Raw genomic sequence first — 11,811 nt, forward strand, 5'->3', positions numbered from 1 at the left:
ATTAAAGGCATGGGCCACCAACACCCAGAAATCAATAAAGTTGAAACAAACGAAACAATTCAAATAATCAATGTACCAAAGAGTTGGTTCTTCGAGAAAATCAACAAGATAGACAAAACTTTATCCAAATTAACCAAAAGGCAGAGAAAGAACATGCAAATTAACAAAATCAGAAATAAAAAGGGGAACAAGATTTTTTGTGGAGGGCAGGAGAGCAGAGAGCAAATGGTGGTGCGCTGCCACCTACAGTCACTTCGGAGTCACCTCATGGGACCGCAGAAGGAGAAGCAGGCTCTTCTCTCTCTTGGAACTCTTGTGAGATTCTTTTGATCTTCAGCTACATTTTCAGCTTTGTGAGAAACCTTATCATTGAAGGAAATGGCTAGCAATGTTACCAACAAGACAGATCCTCAATCCATGAATTCCCGTGTATTCATTGGAAATCTCAACACTCTTGTGGTCAAGAAGTCTGATGTGGAGGCAATCTTTTCAAAGTATGGCAAAATTGTGGGTTTCTCTGAGCATAAGGGCTTTGCCTTCTTTCAATATGTTAACAAAAGAAATGCCCGGGCTGCTGTAGCTGGAGAAGATGGCAGGATGATTTTAGATATTAATCTGGCTGCAGAGCCAGAAGTGAACTGAGGAAAAGTAGGTGTCAAATGATCTGCAGCAGAGATGTACGGTTCCTCATTTGATTTGGACTATGACTTTCAGCGGGATTATTATGATAGGATCATATCCAGCACTTTTTCTTCCTCCTCCTCCTCCTCCTCCTCCTCCTCCTCTCCCTCCTCCTCCTCTTCCTCCTCTTCCTCCTCCTCCTCCTCCTCTTGCTCGAGCTGTGGTGCCTTCTAAACATCAGTGTGTTTCCAGAAACACCTCTTGAAGAGGAAAAAGTGAATTTAATTCAAAGAGTGGACAAGAGGAATCTTCATCCAAGTCTGGAAAGTTGAAAGGAGATGACCTTCAGGCCATTAAGAAGGAGCTGACTCAGATGAACAAAAAGTGGATTCTCTGCTGGAAAGCCTGGAAAAAATTGAAAAGGAACAGAGCAAACAAGCAGACTTGTCCTTCTCATCCCCAGAAGAGATGAAGAATGAAAAGTCTGAAGAAGAACAGAGCAGTGCCTCTGTGAAAACAAATGAGACCAATGTGAAGATGGATGGAGTCTGAGGCAGGTGCAGATGACTCTGCTGAGGAGGGTGACCTGCTGGATGACGATGACAATGAAGATCAGGGGGATGACCAGCTGGAATTGATCAAGGATGATGAAAAAGAGGCTGAGGAAGGAGAAGATGACAGAGACAGTGCCAATGGGGAGGATGACTCTTAAGCACATAGCAGAATTTAGAAACTTGTCCTGTTATTCATTTACCTAGGCGCTTGTGAGAGATCAAAGTAACACCAGATCCTCTCCCCTAGTGTCTTCAGCGCATTCTCACTGTTCACCCTCTCCTCATCCTTCCTGTGTTCAGTGATTCATAATTGTCCTGCACCTAGCTCCATTTCACTTCCTTTGATGCTCCTTAGTAGTTTTGTTAAGTCTTACCCTGTAAGTTTTGCTTTTAATTTTGATACCTCTTTGACTTAACAATAAAAAGATGTATGGCTTTTTATCAACTGTCTCCAAAATAATCTCTTGTTATGCAGGGAGTACAGTTCTTCCTATGATTTCAGTAGTTGCTTCCATAACTGCAGAAGCATCTCATTTACTTGTAACCCTGAGAGTAGCTTTGCATTAGAGCTGTATGTTTTCCCTCACATGAGTGGGGCTGTTCAACACGAATGTAACCATGTATTTTTGTGAATGAGAGTTGGCATGTCAAATGCATCTTACATGAAAATAGTGTAATAGTCTTAATATTTGTTTTCTAAAGTTAATACCATGGGTTATTTTTGTGAACAGCCTGATGTTTGGGATCTTTTTCTCAAAATAAATAATTGCTTATTAAACCAGGAAAAAATGGGGGGGGCATAACAATGGACACTGAGGAAATCCAGAGAAATTCAGGTCATACTTTAAAAATCTGTACTGCAGAAAATTGGAAAATTTAAAGGAAATGGACAATTTTCTGGACAGATATCACTTACCAAAACTGAATCAAGACCAGATAAGCAACTTAAACAGACCTATAAGCACCAAGGAAATAGAAGCAGTCACCAGAAGTCTCCAAACCAAATAAAAGCCCAGGGCCAGATGGCTTCAGCATACTTTTACCAGAAATTCAAGGAAGAGCTAATACCAATACTCCTCTAATTGTTCCACAAAATAGAAGTAGAAGGTTCATTGCCAGACTCTTTTTATGAAGCTAGAATTACCTTGGTACCCAAGCCACACAAAGACACAACTAAGTAAAAGTACTACAGACCAATATCTCTCATGAACATTGATGCAAAAATAATAAAATACTGGCAAATCAAATCAAAGAACACATCAGGAAAATTACCTACCATGGTCAAGTAGGCTTCATTTCCAGGATGCAGGGTTGGTTCAACATATGAAAATCCATCAATGTAATCCACCATATGAACAAACCAAAAAAGAAAACCACATGATCATCTCACTAGATGCTGAAAAATCCTTTGACAAAATCAAACACCCCTTCATGATAAAGGTTCTGGAGAGATCAGGGATAACAGGAACATACCTGAACATAATAAAAAACAATATACAGGAAACCAACAGCCAACCTAAATCTGAATGGACAGAAACTCAACAAGATTCTTCTAAAATTACGAACAACACCAGGCTGTCCACTCTCTTCACATCTCTTCAATATTGTACTTGCAGTGCTAGCTAGAGCAATAAGACAACAAAAGGAGATCAAGGGGATGCAAATTGAAAAGGAAGAAGTCAAACTTTCACTGTTTGTAGATGATATGATAGATTACATAGGTGACCTGGAAAAACTACCAGGGAGGTCCTACAGTTGATAAACACCATCAACAAAGTGGCAGGATACAAGATTAACTGAAAAAAATCCATAGCACTACTATATACAGAGGATAAGAGGTCTGAGAAAGAAACCACAGAAACATCACCCTTTATAATAACCACACACAACATAAAATATCTTGGGGTAACACTAACAAAACAAGTGAAAGACCTGTATAGCAAGAACTTTGAGTCTTTAAAGAAAGAAATTATATATGATACCAGAAAATGGAAAGATCTCCCATGCTCTTGGATAGGTAGGATCCACATGGTAAAAATGGCAATCTTGCCAAAAGCAATCTACAGATTCAATGCAGTCACCATCAAAATCCCAACACAATTCTTCACAGACCTTGAAAGAACAATTCTCAACTTTATATGGAGAAACAAAAGACATGGGATAGCCAAAAAAAAAAAAAAAACCCTGTACAATAAAGGAACTTCTGGAGGTATCACCATGCCTGACTTCAAGCTCTATTACAGAGCTATAGTCCTGAAAACAGCTTGGTACTGGCACAAAAACAGACTGGTAGACTAAGGCATTTGAATTGAAAATCCTGATATTAACCCACCTACCTATGAACACCTGATTTTTGATAAAGAAGCTAAAGATATACAATGGGATAAAGAAAGCTTCTTCAACAAATGGTGCTGGCATAACTTGATGCTGGAATGTAGAAGACTGCAGATAGATCCATGTCTATCTCCATGAACAAAACTTAAATCCAAATGGATCAAAGACCTCAACATAAGTCCAGCCACACTGAACCTCTTAGAAGAGAAAGTGGGAAGTAACCTTGAAGGAATTGGTACGGGAGAGAACTTCTTGAACATTACACCTCTAGCTCAGACACTGAAATCAACAATTAATAAATGGAACCTCCTGAAACTAAGAAGCTTCTATATTGCAAAAGACACAGTAAACATGACAAAAACGCAGCTCACAGAATGGGAAAATATATTCACCAACCCCATATCCTATCTGACAGAGGTCTGATTGCCATAATTTACAAAGAACTAAGAAGCTAGTTTCTAAAACACCAAACAATCCAATTAAAAAGTGGGGTACAGAGATAGAGAATTTTCAATAGAGGAATCTAAAATGGCTGAAAGACACATAAGAAAGTGCTCAACATCCTTAGCTATCAGGGTAATGAAAATCAAAACAAATCTGAGATACCATCTTATTCCAGTCAGAATGGCTAAAATTAAAAACACCAATGATAACTTATGCTGTAATGGATGTGGAGAAAGGGGAACATTCCTCCACTGCTGGTGGGAGTGCCAACTCTGCAGCCATTTTGGAAATTAGTATGGTGATTCCTCAGGAAAATGGAAAGATCCAGTTATTCCAATCTTAGGCATGTACCCAAAAGAAGCACATTCACACAACAAGGGCATCTGTTCAACTGTGTTCATAACAGCATTATTTGTAATAGCCAGAACATGGAAGCAACATAGATGCCCCTAAACTGAAGAATGGATACAGAAAATGTGGTACATTTACACAATGGAGTACTACTCTGTGTGAAAAAACAATGGAATCTTGAAATTCCCAGGCAAATGGAATTCGGAGCTAGGTAACCCAGTCACAAAAAGACAAACATGGTATGTCCTCACTCATATATGGGCTTTACACGTGGAGTAGGATTACCAACCTACAATCCACACCACTAGAGAAGCTAGGCAACATGGAGGACTCAAAGAGAGACATAAATGGTCCCCAGGAAAAGAGAAAAGGGGCAAGATCTCCTGAGCATATTGGAAGCATGGGAGGAGGGGAGAGCGAGCTAGGAGAATGAGAAGGGGAGAAGAGGAGGGTTGGAGGACATAACAGAGCAGGAAGGTTGTGTAGTGGGAAGAATAGAGGAGAGTAAAATAAGAGATAACAGCAGAGAGGGAGACAGTATAGGTTTAAAGAGAAATCAGGCACTAGGGAAATGTCCAGAGATCTACAAGTATGACAACAATTAACCATCTAGTCAACAGTGGAGAGGCTGCCTTAAATGCCCTCCCCTGATAATGAGATTGAAGACTAACTTATATGCCATCCTATAGCCTTCATCCAGCAGCTGATGAAAGTGGAAGCAGATACCTACAACTAAATACTGAGCTGAACTGGAATCCAGTTGCAGAGACAGAGGAGTGATGAGCAAAGGGGTCCAGAACAGGCTGGTGAAACCCACAGAAACAGATGACCTGAACAAGGGGGAGCTCTTGGCCCCCAGACTGATCACTGGGAAACCAGCATGAACTGATCCAGACCCCATGAATGTCAGTGTCAGTTAGGAGGCCTTGGAAATCTATTGGTTCTTTTGTAGTAGATCAGTACTTATCCCTAGCATAGGTATGGATTTTGGGAGCCAATTTCACACAGAGGAATACTTCCTCATCCTAGATACATGGGGGAGGGCCTAGGCTCTTTCTCAAAGGTATGACAGACTCCTAAGACCCCCCATGGAAGGCCTCACTCTTCCTGGGGAGCAGAAATGGTATAGGATAGGTAGGGTGTTAGTGTAGGGTAGGGGAGGAGGGTAGGGAGAGGGAACTGGGATTGACATGTAAAACAATCTTGTTTCTAATTTAAATTTTAAAAAATGGAGAATAAAACCTACAATAATGGTGGGTTGTATTGGAATAAGCCCTTAATTCCAGCACTTGTGAGGAGGAGGCAGGTAGATCTCTGAATTCAAGGTGAGCCTGATCAGTAAATGTATTCTAGAACAGACAGGGCTACATAGAGAAACCATGTCTTGCAAAAAAACATGAACAAACAAACAACCCCCCCTTAACCCCACCCCCACCACACACAGAGTAAACATGTTAAAGGAAAAGATGGCCACAGAGGAGAATGGTGTATGACGTGAAAGTAGAAGAAATTTCTCAGACTCACAACTATCTAGCAGCCGATCTAGTGAGAAGCTCTTGAAGGAAAAGTTGGTGCTAGATGCTGAATGTACTCCAGCTGCTATTTCTTTCCCTTTACAAAAAGGACAACACTGACTTATTGGGCTGCTGCAAATAATTACAAGTGTCAACATGTATAAAGTGCTCTATGTAGTCCTTAGCACAGAATAAATATCCTATAAATATTTGTCAAATGAGTAAGTTATCTGGAAATAATGAAATTCAAGCAATGTATGTTTGGAAAAAAAATCAATAAAGTAAGTGAAGATCTCTTAATGCTGGTCACTAAAGGAGAAAGAGGAGAAGACACACAATGGAAAACAACTAGCGTCTTGAAGAAGCCACAGAGAATCACCTACACACCTATGATGACCTGAAAACCGAAGCAAATTAATGACTATGTATAAGTGATCAGTACTGACCCAATGAGAAGTCAGAGATCAGAATGGATCTGTCGCCACAGCACGCCTAGAAGGGAATAGGGCAAGAGGATTGCTTATATCTTGTTTCACACTCTCACTGCAAAGCTTTCCACTTTACTTGATTAAGGTAATATAATTTGGCTAAAATAGAATGAACCAGAAAACAAAAACAATTTTCCATTTGATGCAAATGTTTAAAATAAGACATGGGACTCAACCATAGCATTAGGGAAAATAAATTTTTCTGCTAAGAATGGTTCCAAATCAGTACACTAGAATTCCACTAATATTAAGTAACTTGCTGCAATTTTTTATTTACTTGTATGTGGGTATTTGAGGAACATCCACAAATATTGTATATCATAATTTACAACATTTATATAAGCTCAAAATTTGAAATGCTATCAGAGGACCCAATGTCCATTGAGACTATTCTGTTTTGTGGCTCAAAATAAGACTCATCTTACAATTTTCCCATTTTGTATTGAAATGTGAAGCATAACAGGAATGAAGCAATTTTGTTTTCTTTCTGGTTTTTGAGGTTAAATGTAAAAACACATTTTTCTCTTTTGGAGTGTAACAGAACAAAACAAAACAAAAAAATCAAAGAGCAATAGACATTTCCAGATGTTTTTGTCCTGACTGAGAGTGGGTAAGATACTTGTGATAGAGGAGGAAAATATAGAGAAAAATGTTTCCCCAAAAGTCAAGAGCAGGTTCAGGAGAAGCAGAACAGTGTTCTTGTTGTCAAGATGGATGTAGTGGTACTTCTAATTCATTTAGTATTCAGGATTTCAACCTTAATTAGTATTCTTTGTCACATCATTCATCAAATATACTCAAAGAAATGGAAATTGAGCTCAGAGTTTCGGTCGCCTCAGGCATGCTTCTCATACGTTTACTCATTTCAGTGTATTGTGAACTACAGTGAGTTGACTCAGAAATGTTTGAGATAAAGTAACATCCAAATGAAGAAAGCCTGCATCATAAGCAATTCTGAAAAGACTAGCATAAAGTAAACATTTAAAAAGTTCTTAATTGTGTCAATGTTCCTTTCTTTCAGTTTGTGCTATGAATATGAAGTATTTTTTTTTACCCCATATATTCTTCTACTTCTACCCTGAAGGTTTGTTTTGCAAAGGCCCTTTTTTAAAGATTACTCTTAAAGCTCATGGTATTCTCCAACATTTGTTTTGTTAACATTGGGACTCTACTCTGGGCAGAATTACAGTGTGTATTATAATGTGACATGAGATTTAGTTAATGTAGAATTGCTAATTAAGTAAACATGGTCAACCTTAGTATGACTACTCTAGGCAACCAAACTTTGCATCTTCAACTTCTTCCTGTCTAGCAAAATTCTAGCTGCCTCTCAAAACTTTCTTCTGTGGCTTATCTGCTTTGATAATGTGGACCCAGCTAGAACAGATTTGGCTTTTCTATTTGTGTATGTTGCCATCTTATATGAATTATTTTATTTCAATTACCCATAAATTCTTAATGTATACTTTTCAAGTAAATATATGCATGTAATATTGACATCAAAAAGTGCAGGATACTTTTATTTATATTTTCAATCTCCAAAAATGTAACATGCTTTTAGTACATTATTAAATTTGTTTTACTTGATTAAGGTAATATCAAGTAAATTTGTGGTATTCTGTTGTTTGTTTCACTCTGGATGCTTGCTTATTTATGTTTCAAATGTATAAATAATGCAAAAACTGTACTTGGACTTAGTGCCTGTGAGTCCTGAAAACTAGTTTGAAGCCACAATTTGGCAACGTGTGAGTTATGGTATATGACCTGGCTTCATTTTCAACACTGGGTTTCTTTACTGGAAACATGTGAGTGATGATGTAATACATCTCATGAACTACTTGCTCAGTCTAAATGTGTGAATTTAATGACATGCTTAAAAGAGTATTGGCCTATAACATGTTCTTGGAACCTTCAGTTGTTATTATTGTTAACACTGACTGATTTTTTTTTTAAAGACTAATTCCACAAAGTATCTATCCCTCTCTCCACCAATATTTCAGAATGGGGGGGACTTGATTACTAAAGTCTGGGATTTATGGCTTTTGTAGTCTATCAGTACATATTGTGCAAGACCTTTGCTTAGTGAATTTTAGCATTTTGCTCCAAATATGAATATAAATATGAGGATGAAGATTCCATTAGCTTTTTTGCAGGGACTCTTTGAGAAAACACAGTGCTTTGTAAAGTGGAGTGAAACACCCTGCATGTAAATATGTTTTGGGGAAGGCTTCATGTGGGTTTCTTGAACCAAGTTTAAGTGTTGGCTTAAGAAATAGTGAGAATTTCGCATTCATCTGTGAATATTCCCATGTCTTATACTTCAGAGCTGTCAGTCAATATTTTTGATCATTAGCCATCTGTGATTATTTTAATTTTTGCCAGCAGGAGAAGGAACTCTTTTCTACCCAGGAGCTCCGTTATTACAATATAATTTATATGTAAAGAGCTCATTTCATCAGTGAAAGAAACTTTTGCACAGTTTTTTTTTTTTAGGGTTTTAGAGAAATTCATAACATCTTGTTTTTAATTTTTTTCTACTTTCTCCCACTCTAAAGCACTGTTTCTCTGCCACCACACTTTCCCATACAAATATTCCACAATATCTAGTTTACAATTCTGAGAACAAGATTGAAGCTGTTTGCGTTTTTTTAAGCATAAAGCCTCCAATTATTTGTGTTTGCTTTGAAAAATTGAAAGTCATAAGAGAAAAATACAACTTTAGCAACAGAGAAATGGTTTCTATTTGAAAGTTCCTTATTATAGTTTATTCAAATGGCATAATAACCTTCAGTCCATAATTTTGTGATAAGGGCAAGGCTTGAAAGAGGACAGGAAAGAATTCGAATGTTTAAAAGTTGACCTTCATAAGTCACCTCATGAGTTAGTCTCTAAGTCACAATATCACTCCCATAGCTCACGATGTCTGCTACTGATTTTAGCTTGAACCCCAGTGACTCAATAGCTCCGTCATTCACTTTACCTATAATGTGGGCTAATAAGCTTGATGGAATATGGTTACTGTAAAGATTAACGAGTTATTGCTCATGAAATGTAGTCCATAAATTAAAAGGCTCTGTACAAAGGAAGGCCAGATGCCTAGGTCATACCACAGGCTGCTTTGGTGAAGTGAAATACTGATAGTCTATACAACATTTTAAGTCTTGAACTTCACAGAGCAAATTTTGTGTCTGAGGCCAGATATTATTAGTGCTTTTCAAGATACCATGGCATGTCTTGGGGCAATCTGAAAATACATTTTTGCCTTTCCTGGTGAAAGGGCATGTTATGCTCTCTACAGAGTTGACTACTTGAGAAGACTAAGATTATCTGAAGATATAATATATATATATATATATATATAATATATATATATATATTCTCTACATTCTCTTCTCATATTTCTAGTTCTATTTATTTCCTTCCTCATCAGTACAATGAAAAAAGAAACTAGTGTTCTTACTTAGACAGCTTTAGTAGAACGATCTAAAAGTCTCTAACAGTCCTCATAGGAAAAGGGAAACTGTAGTAATAGCAAACAATATATTGTTTCTCTCTGGGCACTTGGATTTTCATTTGTTTTTATCTAGTGATGGTAATTAGCAAGAAAGTATGTGACCACACAAACTCTCTCTCTCTCTCTCTCTCTCTCTCTCTCTCTCTCTCTCTCTCTCTCTCTCACACACACACACACACACACACACACACACACACACACACACATTTGTAAATGGAGGAGGTGACTCCTGTATACTAATCAGGTTGGTGGGGCAATTTATTTTTAGCAACAGAGAAAATAGTTAAGTGTTCAAAGTAACCCTGTGTCACCAGGCCTGGTCACACTGAGAACTAACTTGATCTGTTTCCAATGTAATATCTGAACTTCATTTTCTCCAATCAAATCAGTTCAGTTCCTCTTCCCATAGAAGAAGCATTGAGATCTGTCAGGATATCCAGAAATGTCAAGAGTAATGGAAATAATTACCAACATCTACTTGCATATAACATGCTTTCTAAAAGTGCTTTCTTAAAAATGAACTTTAAAGCATAGAGTTTCATGATCAGGACAAAATCTTTATCTTTGTACCAATCATTCTTTTTTATAAAGAATGGTAAGGTGGGCTAAATATCCCTGTAGACAGAGTCTTGTCTCATTTTAATCATATTAAACAGACATTACTTAGTTGTTTTAAGGCCTAACTATAGTTTACACACTGTAGCTGCTAAGTAATTGAGTCAGCTTTGCTCACTCTGAGCTGTCTGAATTGTCTAGGGTGACTATAAATTACGACTTACAAGCGTTGCCTGTATATGTCAAGGAAATAACAGGGATGTACTATTGTCTTTGGGTAACTTGCATTCATGGCTGAGAAAACAATCTTTCTCTCAGATAATTAACATACACAGCTCAGTTAAGTCTACTCTTCCAGTGAGAAGTGAGAAACAATCAGGTCCAATAACATTATATTTTTTTTTTAAAACACAATTAAGCTTTGGAAGGCTAAAAACAACAAATGAGTTAATGATTTTATTTCTATGCAAATAACAAGTCTTTGGGACAGATCAAATGCCTTTTCCACTTCCATATTGCCAAACTTTGATTTGATTGATCTATATTTATCCCCATGTGGCAGCTGGAGCATCTCTTTAGAGAGAAACTTTCTTAATTCTAGTCTATCAAGGAAAATCTGCAAGTTAAAACCTCACTTTTATCAGCAGGCATCGGAGAATGGCAGGTGGCAGATAGAGCTCTTAGTGGGTTACTCTAATTGCATTTTCTTTTACCTTCACAACTAAGAAAGTTCTGAGTACAGGGAGAGGGCACCTTTGCATGGTTTGACAGCATGTTTACATCTTTTGCTATCAAAACTGTGGCACTGGCTCTCAGTAGGAGCTACTTCGAGAATGTCTGACTTGAATAAAGGTTATATCAAAATAGAAATTAGAAAACTTGGATGCATTAGAAATATCTAAATATTAACTAATGTTATTGCAAGTTATTTTAATGCCTTCCTATGTTTTATTTTCAGTTTTATTTACTAATTTAAAAATTTCACATTCAGATATAGAAGAAGAAAATAATAAGCCATATCCTAGAGAATGAAAACTTAAGATGAAGCAATATCTGGAGGTCTTAAAGGAAGGATTAACAATATTAGCCTGAATCTTTTATAATGAAATTTATTTTAATTATAAATTACCCTTACCTAAGTCCTGTTATATTTTTATACTGGATTACATATAACTAAAAGGCATAATTATCACAAACATTAATTTATTAGTTTATAATCTCATTTTAATGTGGCTTCATCATATTTTTCAAACAATTACATTATTTTTTAAGTAATTGAACTGAAGAATATTGAAGCTTATTCTAAGTGATAAACTTTTTAGTATTCTACCTACCAAGTAAACAATTTCCTATTTAGTTTTATTTTTTTAACCTTAACCCTTTCTTCCTTTATTGAAAATAGCTTTATTTTCTCATGCAATATATGCTCCCAGTTT

General features: G+C 36.9%; 1 pseudogene; it reads left to right on the top strand.

Moving 5' to 3' along the window:
- Nucleotides 1-298: 298 nt before the first annotated feature.
- LOC100772933 lies at nt 299-1,340 on the top strand (annotated as a pseudogene).
- Nucleotides 1,341-11,811: the final 10,471 nt, after the last annotated feature.

The sequence above is a fragment of the Cricetulus griseus genome, chromosome 5 (genome assembly GCF_003668045.3).
Source record: "Cricetulus griseus strain 17A/GY chromosome 5, alternate assembly CriGri-PICRH-1.0, whole genome shotgun sequence".
Lineage (NCBI taxonomy): Eukaryota > Metazoa > Chordata > Mammalia > Rodentia > Cricetidae > Cricetulus > Cricetulus griseus.